Source organism: Rhinoderma darwinii, unplaced genomic scaffold (genome assembly GCF_050947455.1).
Source record: "Rhinoderma darwinii isolate aRhiDar2 unplaced genomic scaffold, aRhiDar2.hap1 Scaffold_87, whole genome shotgun sequence".
NCBI lineage: Eukaryota > Metazoa > Chordata > Amphibia > Anura > Rhinodermatidae > Rhinoderma > Rhinoderma darwinii.
In genome coordinates, this window is record NW_027464439.1 from 275,651 (window position 1) to 289,070 (window position 13,420).

Consider the following 13,420-nt stretch of genomic DNA (forward strand, 5'->3'; position numbering starts at 1 on the left):
GTCAAGCTGGGGGCTCCTGACTATGGTGTGAGCAGGGCTCAGGAAGCATTGACCTCCTAGCTAGTCTTGACTTGGGGATTAGCGGCATATCCCTGAGCACCCCTGATGGTAAGTCTGTTTAACTTTTACCTAACAATGTCCACCACCCCGGTCTCCTTCTGCTTTATGGGAGGCTTCTGTTCTCCCTGAGGTCATCTCAGGAGCAGGACGTAGAAGAATATTTATCACCGCTTAACTGCAGTAACTCTGCTCAATCTTTATTAAAACCATAAAGAAGTACAAAATGTTAAAAAATAATGCAGCTCACCAAAAGACAATTAGGAAACAATGTAAGCGTCGTCTTTACCAAATCTGTACTTTTATCAATGAGAAAGGTTAAAACAACAAGCAATAGACAGACGACAATTACAGAGAGAGAAGAAAAAAATTGAATGGTCGGGCACTACAGCGAGGTGGCAGAGTGGAGGGAGTTAGCGGTCAACTACTCAGAAAATGCCTGAGATTTTACTTCAACAATCGGCAGAGTTGCTGGATTCTGAATATCAGTGAATGTGGCCAAACATTGAGATTTGTACCGGGGAATTGTAGACTTCCAATGTCTAGGCACAACCTAGTCTGAATAAATGGAGGAGAACCTTCTTCTGGAAAGAAATAGATCTGGAGAGAATGGAGCGGAGAAGGCATGTTCAAAGAGAGCATTTATTGCCAACCAAAATGGTGCGATGTGCCTACAATCCCATCAGATGTCAGTAAGCGTACCTACCATTCCCCCACAGCTCCAACATGTCTCCAAACACTCCATGGGTAAAGCCCATGGAGGACCGCCAGGACTCCTGAACCAACATGTACGTAAAAGTTTTTCTAGTTTTGCACAATAAAAACACTTTTTAATTTTTTTACAAAATAATTTGTTTTTGTGACGCTGCATTCGAAGATGAACTGCATAGTTTTTCAACTAATCTGGTCCCCATGGCAGAAATATGTCTTTCTATCTGGCACCTCCAGCAGACTCCTTTCAGTCTAGTTTGATTTATTTTACCTCAGAGTTCCTCTTTTTCCCTTTTTTTAATTTCTTCTCTCCCCCTTTTTTTGAACTATTTCTAACAGGGGCTGTGCAGGATTAGAAAAATATGGCTGCTTTCTTCCAGAAACAGCACCACACCTATCCACAGGTTGTATTTGGTATTGCAGGTTTGCTCCATTGAAGTGAATGGTAATGAGCTGTAATACCACACACAACCTATGGACAGGTGTGGTGTTGGTTTTTGGAGAAAGCAGGCAAGTTATCTCATCCTGGAAAACCCTTTGTCATGGATTGTTCTTGTGCGGAGATGCTCCCTGCATTATCCCTTTTCCTTTATGGCCGCTGATATGTACTATTCAGCTTTATGGCCTCTGTGGTAAGTACACTGCCAGTCATTAAAGGGTTAACACTTCAGACCACTGTGGGTGATGTCACAATGAACGAGGCGGCAGTGGTAAGAAACTCCTGTAGCAATGATGATGAATGCGCTGATGTCATAAACACAAATGTTTATGACATAAAGAAGATTCCATATTAGAAGGTTTTACTGCCACATTTAGCGCCATATTGGATGGGACTGAGGACCTTGAGCTTGACTTCCCCACCAATGTCGACCTGATGTAATTTGTAGGTTCTAGCAGGGAAACCCTTCACCCAAGAGCACTTCTTCATCACAGTGATGCCATCCTCTTCATATGGGTTGTCTGTAATAGAGGAGGTTTCCAGCAGGAGATCCCCCCCTATTAGCCAGAGCAGAGACAGGTGCTACAAGGAGGCATCTGGAGGACCCCTCTGGAGGACCCGTCTCAACCGAGCATCGCCCATTCATTTTAATGGGTGCACAGGAAGAGAGATATCCACCTAGCCAACCAGATCAGCCGATTTATGTGTTTTATGTCGTTCGTTCATTGTAATGTCTTTCCTTGAAAATCTGAGAAAATGTACAAATTCTGTTACAAATTATATTTTGGCACCTTCTAAGCCCAGAGGAAGGGCAATCCTCCAGCCATGGTTTCCCTAGAGGTTTCCCCCACAGGGGTTTTTTCCTTTCCTGCGTGCTGGAGGGTGACTCTTCGTGAGTCGGAGGTTTGCCATTTTGGGTTTGGTCATATAATATAATAAAAGTTTTGACCATTTAACACCCAATTATAATGTTTTGTGTCTTTATTTTGCATTCTTTGGTATGGTGATTGGGATTCTGGGTCTATCACATATCATAAAATCATAAGGCCGGACATCTACTTCCCACACTGACATAGAATGGAGACAACAAGCGTTGCAGCACAATTAAGTGTACACATCCTTACATTAAAATATTGTATTACAGTCTGTAGCCTTTGGGGGGAATATATTAACCTTTCTACAACAGTTTACTAGCATAGAAAATTCACAAAATACGCAAATGTTGAAATTTTAGGGGGCAAAAAATGAGCGGGGCTTAGCAGAAATGGCCAACAATTTTACTATAATTTACGCCAGTAACTGATGTAAATTATAGCAGAAATCTATATGTATAGTGCGGCCCAGATTTATCTCTGGGGGGCGTAACAAGGCAAAGGTCCGTGCCAGACCCATACCTCCCCCCCAATCAGACTGTATGCCCCCCCAATCAGACAATAAAATAAATTGTAAAAATTTACTTTAACTGTACAGCAGGCCGCAGCACGTAGAAAGTACTGATGACAGGCCGCGTTGCAGCTAAAAGATGCGACACATTTATTAAGAGTCGTTCGCCTGTTAATAAATGTGTTGCATCTTACTCCAGCAAACTGTTTAATAGGACTGCTGTATGAAACGCCAGTATTAAAGGGAATGTGTCGCTAGGAATTTATTTTTATTTTTTTCGGTTAAACAGTTAGTATATAAGTGATTACACATTGTTTTAATTTTTTTAATTTTTTCACAATTCAGGAAATATTATAAATTAGATTCTAATTTATAACATTTCCATGTGCTGGTCACTAGAGGGAGCAAATCCCAAAATTGCAGCATTGGCATGTGGTAAAGCAACCTCATTGCCTTATGCTGCAAATTTGGAGTAGACACACTCGCTCTGCCCCAGCACACACCAGTAAACATACCTACCAACTTTCAAGTATCTAATCTAAGTAGTCTCTGCCCACACATAACCGGTACAGCCCACTCAGTACCAGTGGGCTGATATAAAGCGCCAGTGCCCATATAGATAGTGTCACACACAGTGCCCATGTAGATGGTGCCACACACCCCAGGGATTCCACTCCAGGAGGAGCCCCTGCTGTCACTTTCCATATATGGACAGTGACGTAAGGCATTCCCTATAGGAGCAGAATCCCTGTCCAGAGCGTCGGCCACACTGTGGCCAGGGATCGCACTCCAGGAGGAGACCTTGATGTAATTGTACATATATGGACAGTGACGACAGGCAGGGCCGCACCTGCCATTAGGCGAGGTGAGGCAGCGGCCTCAGGCGGCGCCACCGAGCTAAAAACGGGGGGCAGCATATTGTGGCAGGGCCAGGGGGGATGCGTGGGGAAGGCAGGGGAGAGTACTTTACCTAGTAGACGTGCAGCACGATAAGCGCACGTCTGCTAGTACACTCCCCTTCTGTGACGCTGCACGCGCCGCGAGAGAGGAGCATAGGGAACCTGGAGGACTCCGGGAGGAGCGGCCGAACGCTGTCTCCTGAAGAAAAGAAAAGCAGCTGGTAAGTAATGAGTTGAGGACAGGAGGCTGAGTCGTTGATAAAGACTAGAGCGGCAGAGTGCCAATTACTGCGCTCAGCCCCCTGCCCTCACTAATTTAAAAGTGATGGGCTGCTACCATACTGACAAGAGGGGGGCATCTGACTGACTGCATTGGGCAGCCTTAGATGTGTGCGACATAGTTCTGCATCCTCCCACCATGTAGGGGGCGCAACTGTGCAGGCCGTGCTTTGGACTCTATATTCTCTGCTCCTCGTTACACACACTGAGGAAGCAGAGGAAGCAAGTGCAGAGCCGAGGAGGAAGCTCCGCCCACAGTCCGACCTGCAAGAAACCTGTGCAGCTGGAGAGATGGTAAGTTCCTGTGTGTGTGTGTATATGTATACATGCCTTGTGTCTGTCTGTCTGTATGTGTGTGTATATGTGTCTGTATATGTATACATGCCTTGTGTCTGTCTGTATGTGTGTGTGTGTGTATATATGTGTCGGTATATGTATACATGCCTTGTGTCTGTATGTGTGTGTGTATATGTGTCTGTATATGTATACATGCCTTGGGTCCGTCTATGTGTGTATATATGTGTTGGTATGTGTATATATGCCTTGTGTCTGTCTGTCTGTATATATGTGTGTGTGTGTGTGTGTGTGTGTGTGTGTGTGTGTGTGTGTGTGTGTGTGTATATATGTGTCTGTATATGTATACATGCCTTGGGTCCGTCTATGTGTGTGTATATGTGTCTGTATATGTATACATGCCTTGTGTCTGTCTGTCTGTATGTGTGTGTGTGTGTGTGTGTGTGTATATATGTGTCTGTATATGTATACATGCCTTGGGTCCGTCTATGTGTGTGTATATGTGTCTGTATATGTATACATGCCTTGTGTCTGTCTGTCTGTATGTGTGTGTGTGTGTGTGTGTGTGTGTGTGTATATATGTGTCTGTATATGTATACATGCCTTGTGTCTGTCTATGTGTGTATATATGTGTTGGTATGTGTGTACATGCCTTGTGTCTGTCTGTCTGTATATATGTCTATGTGTGTATATATGTGTCTGTATATGTATACATGCCTTGGGTCCGTCTATGTGTGTATATATGTGTTGGTATGTGTATACATGCCTTGTGTCTCTCTGTCTGTCTGTCTGTCTGTCTGTCTGTCTGTCTGTCTGTCTGTATATGTGTGTGTGTGTGTGTGTGTGTGTGTGTGTGTGTGTGTGTGTGTGTTTATATATATATATGTGTCTGTATATGTTAACATGCTTTATGTCTGTGTCTGTGTGTGTGTGTGTGTGTGTGTGTGTGTGTGTGTGTGTGTGTGTCTGTGTGTGTGTGTGTGTGTGTGTGTGTGTGTATATATATATATGTGTATATTTGCCTGTATTTGTAGAGGGCAGCAATAGAGTCCCCCGCACAGTGCGCCATCCAACCTAAGGCCGGCCGCTAGTATAATTTAAAAAAAACAGACATAGGATTTTTTTTTTTATTGAAATAAAAACTCCCCCGCACAACCCTCTTTCACCATTTTATTAAAAAAAAAAAAAACGTACATTATCGAAGTAGTCCAACTAATCTATGACTCAGGCTGGGTTCACACGACCTATTTTCAGGCGTAATCGAGGCGTATTATGCCTCGTTTTACGTCTGAAAATAGGGCTACAATACGTCGGTAAACATCTGCCCATTCATTTGAATGGGTTTGCCGACGTACTGTGCCGACGACCTATCATTTACACGTCGTCGTTTGAAAGCTGTCAAACGACGATGCGTAAAATGACTGCCTTGTCAAAAGAGGTGCAGGACACTCCTTTGGACGTTTTTGGAGCCGTTTTCTCATAGACTTCAATGAAAACAGCTCCAAAAACGGACGTAAAAAACGCGAGTTGCTCAAAAAACGTCTGAAAATCAGGGGCTGTTTTCCCTTGAAAACAGCTCGGTATTTTCAGACGTTTTTGGTCACTACGTTTGCACATACCCTTAGTCTAAATGGTCCAGCCGAACATAGCAAAAAAATAAAAGTTAGCAGTATTACAAATATAAAACCTATACTTTTTTATACTCCCCTGCGCCACAATAGAAACTAGAGGTCAAGGAAAAATAATTTCCCTTCATGTAACTCTGCTTCCTGTCAACTGAAAAGTTAGCCGCCAGAGGGAAAAAATGTTTCCCCATTGTGGAGTACAAGAAAGTCTAATTCCCAGGTGGGGCTTTCTTGTACTCATCGGGGAAACATTTTTACTTCTGACAGATGATTTTTCCGTTGACAGGTTGTGTTTTTTCCACCCCTGCCCTAGATTTCAATCCTATATCCGCCCCTGTGTGCAGAATATCACAAGTTCACAACAGAGCTTGCAGCGGAGAAGCGCACGCCCCTGCGGACCACGATACAGAGAGCGCGTCTAACGAGTGAGTATGGCAGCTCTGCACCTCTCCTCGGCCTCCACATGTTATTGGATGAGAGGAGGAGGAGAAGGGCGGACTGTGGCTGATAACATTCACTACTGGTATATACTTATATCTGCGGTATATTCACTGCTGCTATATATGGATCTGTGCCGTATATTCACTGCTGCTATATATGGATCTGTGCGGTATATTCACTGCTGCTATATATGGATCTGTGCGGTACATTCACTACTGGTATATATTTATATGTGCGGTATATTCACTGCTGCTATATATGGATCAGAGCGGTATATACACTGCTGCTATATATGGATCTGTGCGGTATATACACTGCTGCTATATATGGATCTGTGCGGTATATTCACTGCTGCTATATATGGATCAGAGCTGTATATTCACTGCTGCTATATATGGATCTGTGCGGTATATTCACTGCTGCTATATATGGATCAGTGCGGTATATACACTGCTGCTATATATGGATATGTGCGGTATATTCACTGCTGCTATATATGGATCTGTGCGGTATATTCACTACTGGTATATATTTATATGTGCGGTATATTCACTGCTGCTATATATGGATCTGTGCGGTATATTCACTGCTGCTATATATTGATCTGTGCGGTATATTCACTGCTGCTATATATGGATCTGTGCGGTATATTCACTGCTGCTATATATGGATCTGTGCGGTATATACACTGCTGGTATATATGGATCTGTGCGGTATATACACTGCTGCTATATATGGATCTGTGTGGTATATTCACTGCTGCTATATATGGATCAGAGCGGTATATACACTGCTGCTATATATGGATCTGTGCGGTATATTCACTGCTGCTATATATGGATCTGTGCGGTATATACACTGCTGGTATATATTTATATGTGCGGTATATTCACTGCTGCTATATATGGATCTGTGCGGTATATACACTGCTGCTATATATGGATCTGTGCGGTATATTCACTGCTGCTATATATGGATCTGTGCGGTATATACACTGCTGGTATATATTTATATGTGCGGTATATTCACTGCTGCTATATATGGATCTGTGCGGTATATTCACTGCTGCTATATATGGATCTGTGCGGTATATACACTGCTGCTATATATGGATCTGTGCGGTATATACACTGCTGCTATATATGGATCTGTGCGGTATATTCACTGCTGCTATATATGGATCTGTGCGGTATATACACTGCTGGTATATATTTATATGTGCGGTATATACACTGCTGCTATATATTGATCTGTGCGGTATATACACTGCTGGTACATATTTATTTATAGGTTGTGCGCAGTTTATTTTTTGCTTTGCTTCTGTTCCATATGCCTTTTTTTCTAAATATACATTTTTGCCCCTTGCAGTTAAAGGGGTTGTTCCAAGATTAAATGTTATCCCCTGTCTACAGGACAGGACATAACATGCTGATCGGTGGGGGTCTGACCACTGGGACCCCCACTGATAACTGGAACGGTGGTCCCTTGTACCCCTGAGTAACTGGAGCGGCAGGGTGTATGCTTGACCTCCATCGTCATTAACTCAGGGGTACGAGGGAGCCCCACTGATCAGCATGTTATGTCCTGTCCTGTAGACAGGGGATAACATTTAATCTTGGAACAACCCCTTTAAAGAGGCTCTGTCACCAGATTTTGCAACCCCTATCTGCTATTGCAGCAGATCGGCGCTGCAATGTAGATACGAGTAAAAAAATTTTTTTTTTCAAAAAACGAGCATTTTTGGCCAAGTTATGACCATTTGTATATTTATGCAAATGAGGCTTTCTAAAGTACAACTGGGCGTGTATTGTGTGCGTACATCGGGGCGTTTTTACTTCTTTTACTAGCTGGGCGTTGTGTATAGAAGTGAATGATGCTGACGAATCAGCATCATCCACTTCTCTTTGTTACCACCCAGCTTCTGGCAGTGTACAGACACACAGCGTGTCCTCGCGAGATCACGCTGTGTCGTCACTCACTTCCTGCCCTAGGTCCTGCATCGTGTCGGCCAGGGGCGTAGCTAGAGGCTCATGGGCCCCGATGCAAAAATTCTTACTGGGCCCCCCCCCCCCGCAAACTTCTCATGGCCGACGGTCCGCTTTCAGCTGCATCGCTGGGTCTCCTAAGTGACCCAACAATGCAGCACTAGCAGCCGGGGCGTCACTAAGGCTGGGTTCACACACACTATTTACGGACGTAATTCGGGCGTTTTAGCATTGAATTACGTCCGAAAATGCGGCTCAAAAGCGTCGGCAAACATCTGTCCATTAATTTGAATGGGTCTTACGATGTTCTGTGCCGACGGTCATTTTTTTTACGCGTCGCTGTCAAAAGGCGGCGCGTAAAAAAGTGCCTGTCACTTCTTCAGACGTAAATGGAGCCGTTTTCCATGGACTCCATGGAAAACCAGCTTCAGTTACTTCCGTAATGGACGCAGCAAAAGACGCCTGCACATGCCATTATGGCTGAAATTACGGTGCTGTTTTCTCATGAAAACAGCACAGTAATTTCAGCCGTAACGGACGCTGCCGTGTGAACATACCCTCAGGGCTTAAAATGTCCGGGAAATAGCCCCAATACATATGTGTCCGCCCAAAAAAAAGTGTGTATATGAGACAGCATAGCATATCTATAGCACTACGACCCTATAAACTATGGATAGGATTAGATACAGTGGCCCAGCAGACAGCATCACACATGATAGGATTAGATACAGTGGCTGAGCAGACAGTATCACACATGATAGGATTAGATACAGTGGCTCAGAAGGCAGTATCACACATGATAGGATTAGATACACAGCTCAGCAGACAGTATCACACATGATAGGATTAGATACAGTGGCCCAGCAGACAGTATCACACATGATAGGACTTTAGATACAGTGGCTCAGCAGACAGTACCACACATGATAGGATTAGATACAGTGGCTCAGCAGACAGTACCACACATGATAGGATTAGATACAGTGGCTCAGCAGACAGTATCACACATGATAGGATTAGATACACAGCTCAGCAGACAGTATCACACATGATAGGATTAGATATAGGGCCCAGCAGACAGTATCACACATGATCGGATTAGATATAGGGCCCAGCAGACAGTATCATACATGATTGGATTAGATACACAGCTCAGCAGACTGTATCACACATGATTGGGTTAGATACAGGGCCCACCTCGCAGACATTGCGTCTCCAGCGCTGGACCCAGGATAGGTAAGAATAATAATTTTGCTTCTTTATGTGTTACTGATTATTTTTGTGTGTTTGTGTTTTTTTACAGGTTCGGTTCTTGGACTTCGGATTCGAGGACTTCAATGACGGCGGTTTTTTTATTCTCAATAAAATGGTTAATGAGGGTTGTGTTTTTTTATTTCAATAAAATATTTTTTCTATGTGCTTGTATCTTTTTAAACTTTATTATCACCGCCTTAGTAATGGCCGCTGGCTGATTGACAACCTCCATTACTAAGGCGAGGCTTAATGTTAGCCGGTGCAGAGGCTACACTAACCCCCATTATTACCCCGGTACCCACCACCACCAGGGGTACTGGGAAGAGCCGGGTACAAACCAGTACCCGACCATCTGTAGTGACGGGCAGGCACTGGGGTGGCCGCAGGCTGGTAGTATTAGGCTGGGGAAGGCCAAAAACAGTGGCCCTTCCCACCCTGGTAATGCTGCCTGCTGCTGCTGTGTTGTATCTGGCTGGTTATGAAATTTGGGGGGGACCCGACATCGTTCTTTCCAATTATTATTTTTTTTTTAAATGACGTGGGGTCCCCCCCATTTTCATAACCAGCCAGATACAATAAAGCAGCAGCAGCCTAGCATTACCAGGGTGGGAAGGGCCACTGTTTTTGGCCTTTCCCCTCCTGATAATACCAGCCTGCGGCCACCCCAGTGGCTGACCATCACTACAGATGGTCAGGTACTGGATCGTACCCGGCTCTTCCCAGCACCCCTGGTGGTGGTGGGTACCGGGGTAATAAAGGGGGTTAGTGTTAACCTCTGCACCGGCTAACACTAAGCCCCGCCTTAGCAATGGATGCTGTCACTCAGCCGGCGGCCATTACTACGGCGGTAGTAATATAGTTTAAAAAAAACCCACAAAGACATAGAAAAAATATTTTATTGAAATAAAAAAAAAAAAACACACAACCCTCATTAACCATTTTATTAATAAAAAAAAAAGCCGTCATCGAAGTAGTCCTGGAATCCGACGTAGTTCAACGACCGAACCTGTAAGAAAACACACAAAAAATGATTAGTAACACGTGTGTGAGGGTATGTGCGCACACACTAATTACGTCCGTAATTGACGGACGTATTTCGGCCGCAAGTACCGGACCGAACACAGTGCAGGGAGCCGGGCTCCTAGTATCATACTTATGTACGACGCTAGGAGTCCCTGCCTCTCTGCAGGACAACTGTCCCGTACTGAAAACATGATTACAGTACGGGACAGTTGTCCTGCAGCGAGGCAGGGACTCCTAGCATCGTACATAAGTATGATGCTAGGAGCCCGGCTCCCTGCAGTGTGTTCGGTCCGGTACTTGCGGCCGAAATACGTCCGTCAATTACGGACGTAATTAGTGTCTGTGCACATACCCTAAGGCTTAGATACAGGGCCCATGTGTGATACTGTCTGTGGGACCCTGTATCTAAGCCTACCACAAGGTAGGCTTAGATACAGGGTCCAGCAGACAGTAATCTTATACAGTATAAGATTACTGTGTGCTGGGGCCCTGTATCTAAACCTACAGTGTGGTAGGCTTAGATACAGGGCCCAGCAGACAGCATCACGCATGGGCCATGTATCTAAGCCTACCATGTGATTGGCTTAGATACAGGGCCCAGCAGACAGGATCACACAATCTGCTACATCGTAGGCTTAGGGGTTGTGCAGTCCCTAAACATTGATGGCCTATCCACAGGATAGGCCATCAATAGCTGATGTGTCGCCCGGGACCCGCAAATCAGCTGTTTTGAAGGGGCCGCAGCACTCGTACGAGAGCTGCTTCCCCTTCATTTCACTACTCGCTCACACTGTGAATCGCCGACACCGATTCACAGTGTGACCGGAATGAAGTGACAGGAATAAAGGGGAGCAGCTCTCGTACGAGTGCTGCGGCCCCTTCAAAACAGCTGATTGGCGGGTCCCGGGAGTCAGACCCCGCCAGTCAGGGCTAACCTTACCTTCCTCTTCGGCCGCGGCGGGAGTTCTGTCGTCTCGATGCTGTGCGCGGCGGCATAGCGCTGTGACGTCATGCGCTGCGCACAGCGCTTGACGTCAGGACCTCCGCTGCGATCCGGAACCAGGAAGGTAAGTAAAGTATGTTACTATAGTAACAGGGGCCCGCGGCCCGAGTTACTATAGTAAATTTTTATTGATGTGGTGCGGGGGGCCGTGGGCCCCCCTGGCTTCGGGGCCCGGTCGCAATTGCGACCGCTGCGACCCCTATAGCTACGCCAGTGGTGTCGGCCACATCGGCACCAGAGGCTACAGTTGATTCTGCAGCAGCATCAGCGTTTGCAGGTAAGTAGCTACATCGACTTACCTGCAAACGCCGATGCTGCTGCAGAATCAACTGTAGCCTCTGGTGCCGATGTGTCCTCGCTCGTCCGACACGATGCAGGACCTCGGGCAGGAAGTGAGTGACGTCACAGCGTGATTTCGCGAGGACACGCTGTGTGTCTGTGAACTGCCAGCAGCTGGGTGGTAACGAAGAGAAGTGGATGATGCTGATTCGTCAGCATCATTCACTTCTATACACAACGCCCAGTTAGTAAAAGAAGTAAAAACGCCCCGATGTAACGAACACAATACACGCCCAGTTGTACTTTAGAAAGCCTCATTTGCATAAATATAAAAATGGTCATAACTTGGCCAAAAATGCTCGTTTTAAAAAAAAACAAAAAACGTTACTCTTATCTACATTGCAGCGCCGATCTGCTGCAATAGGAGATAGGGGCTGCAAAATCTGGTGACAGAGCCTCTTTAAGACCTGGATTAGAAAAATAAAAAGGAGACACGGCGCCACATAGTGCAATAAAGCGAGGGAGTATATTGAGCAATATGACCAACAAGAAAATTGCTCACCTTAGAGAATGGATACCAGTAGGTATCACAAAAGCATGAAGCTGCAGCCAGGTCCGTACACATGCAAAAAGTTTTGCTGTCAAGGTAAATAATTGAGATGATTCAGGAAAAAGGACCACCGGTGCTGCTATATAGGATGTCGAGGCAATGAAATAAATAAATCAAGCTGGCCTGATGAAGACGCCGGTCCGGCGTCGAAACGCGTAGCCCTGTCTTTACAAATAAATATTATTTATTTATTTCATTGCCTCGACATCCTATATAGCAGCGCCGGTGGTCCTTTTTCCAGAATCATCTCAATTCTTTAAGACCTGAACATGCAGTGAATAGTTTTCAGATTATATTACTGGCTCGATGATCACATTCATTCCTAGTCTGGTCTGTGCAGTTTCGGTTTACAAATATTACGGATTGGTAGTACAGATCCAACAGACGTGGACAGAAAGCAAGTGCAGCATGCGTTACTATACTGACTGTAAAGTGCCGCATGTGTTACTATACTGACTGTAAAGTGCCGCATGTGTTACTATACTGACTGTAAAGTGCCGCATGTGTTACTATACTGACTGTAAAGTGCAGCGTGCGTTACTATACTGACTGTAAAGTGCAGCATGCGTTACTATACTGACTGTAAAGTGCCGCATGTGTTACTATACTGACTGTAAAGTGCCGCATGTGTTACTATACTGACTGTAAAGTGCAGCGTGCGTTACTATACTGACTGTAAAGTGCCGCATGTGTTACTATACTGACTGTAAAGTGCAGCATGTGTTACTATACTGACTGTAAAGTGCCGCATGTCTTACTATACTGACTGTAAAGTGCCGCATGTGTTACTATACTGACTGTAAAGTGCAGCATGTGTTACTATACTGACTGTAAAGTGCAGCATGCGTTACTATACTGACTGTAAAGTGCAGCATGTGTTACTATACTGACTGTAAAGTGCCGCATGTGTTACTATACTGACTGTAAAGTGCCGCATGTGTTACTATACTGACTGTAAAGTGCAGCGTGCGTTACTATACTGACTGTAAAGTGCAGCGTGTGTTACTATACTGACTGTAAAGTGCTGCATGTGTTACTATACTGACTGTAAAGTGCAGCGTGTGTTACTATACTGACTGTAAAGTGCAGCGTGCGTTACTAGACTGACTGTAAAGTGCAGCGTGCGTTACTATACTGA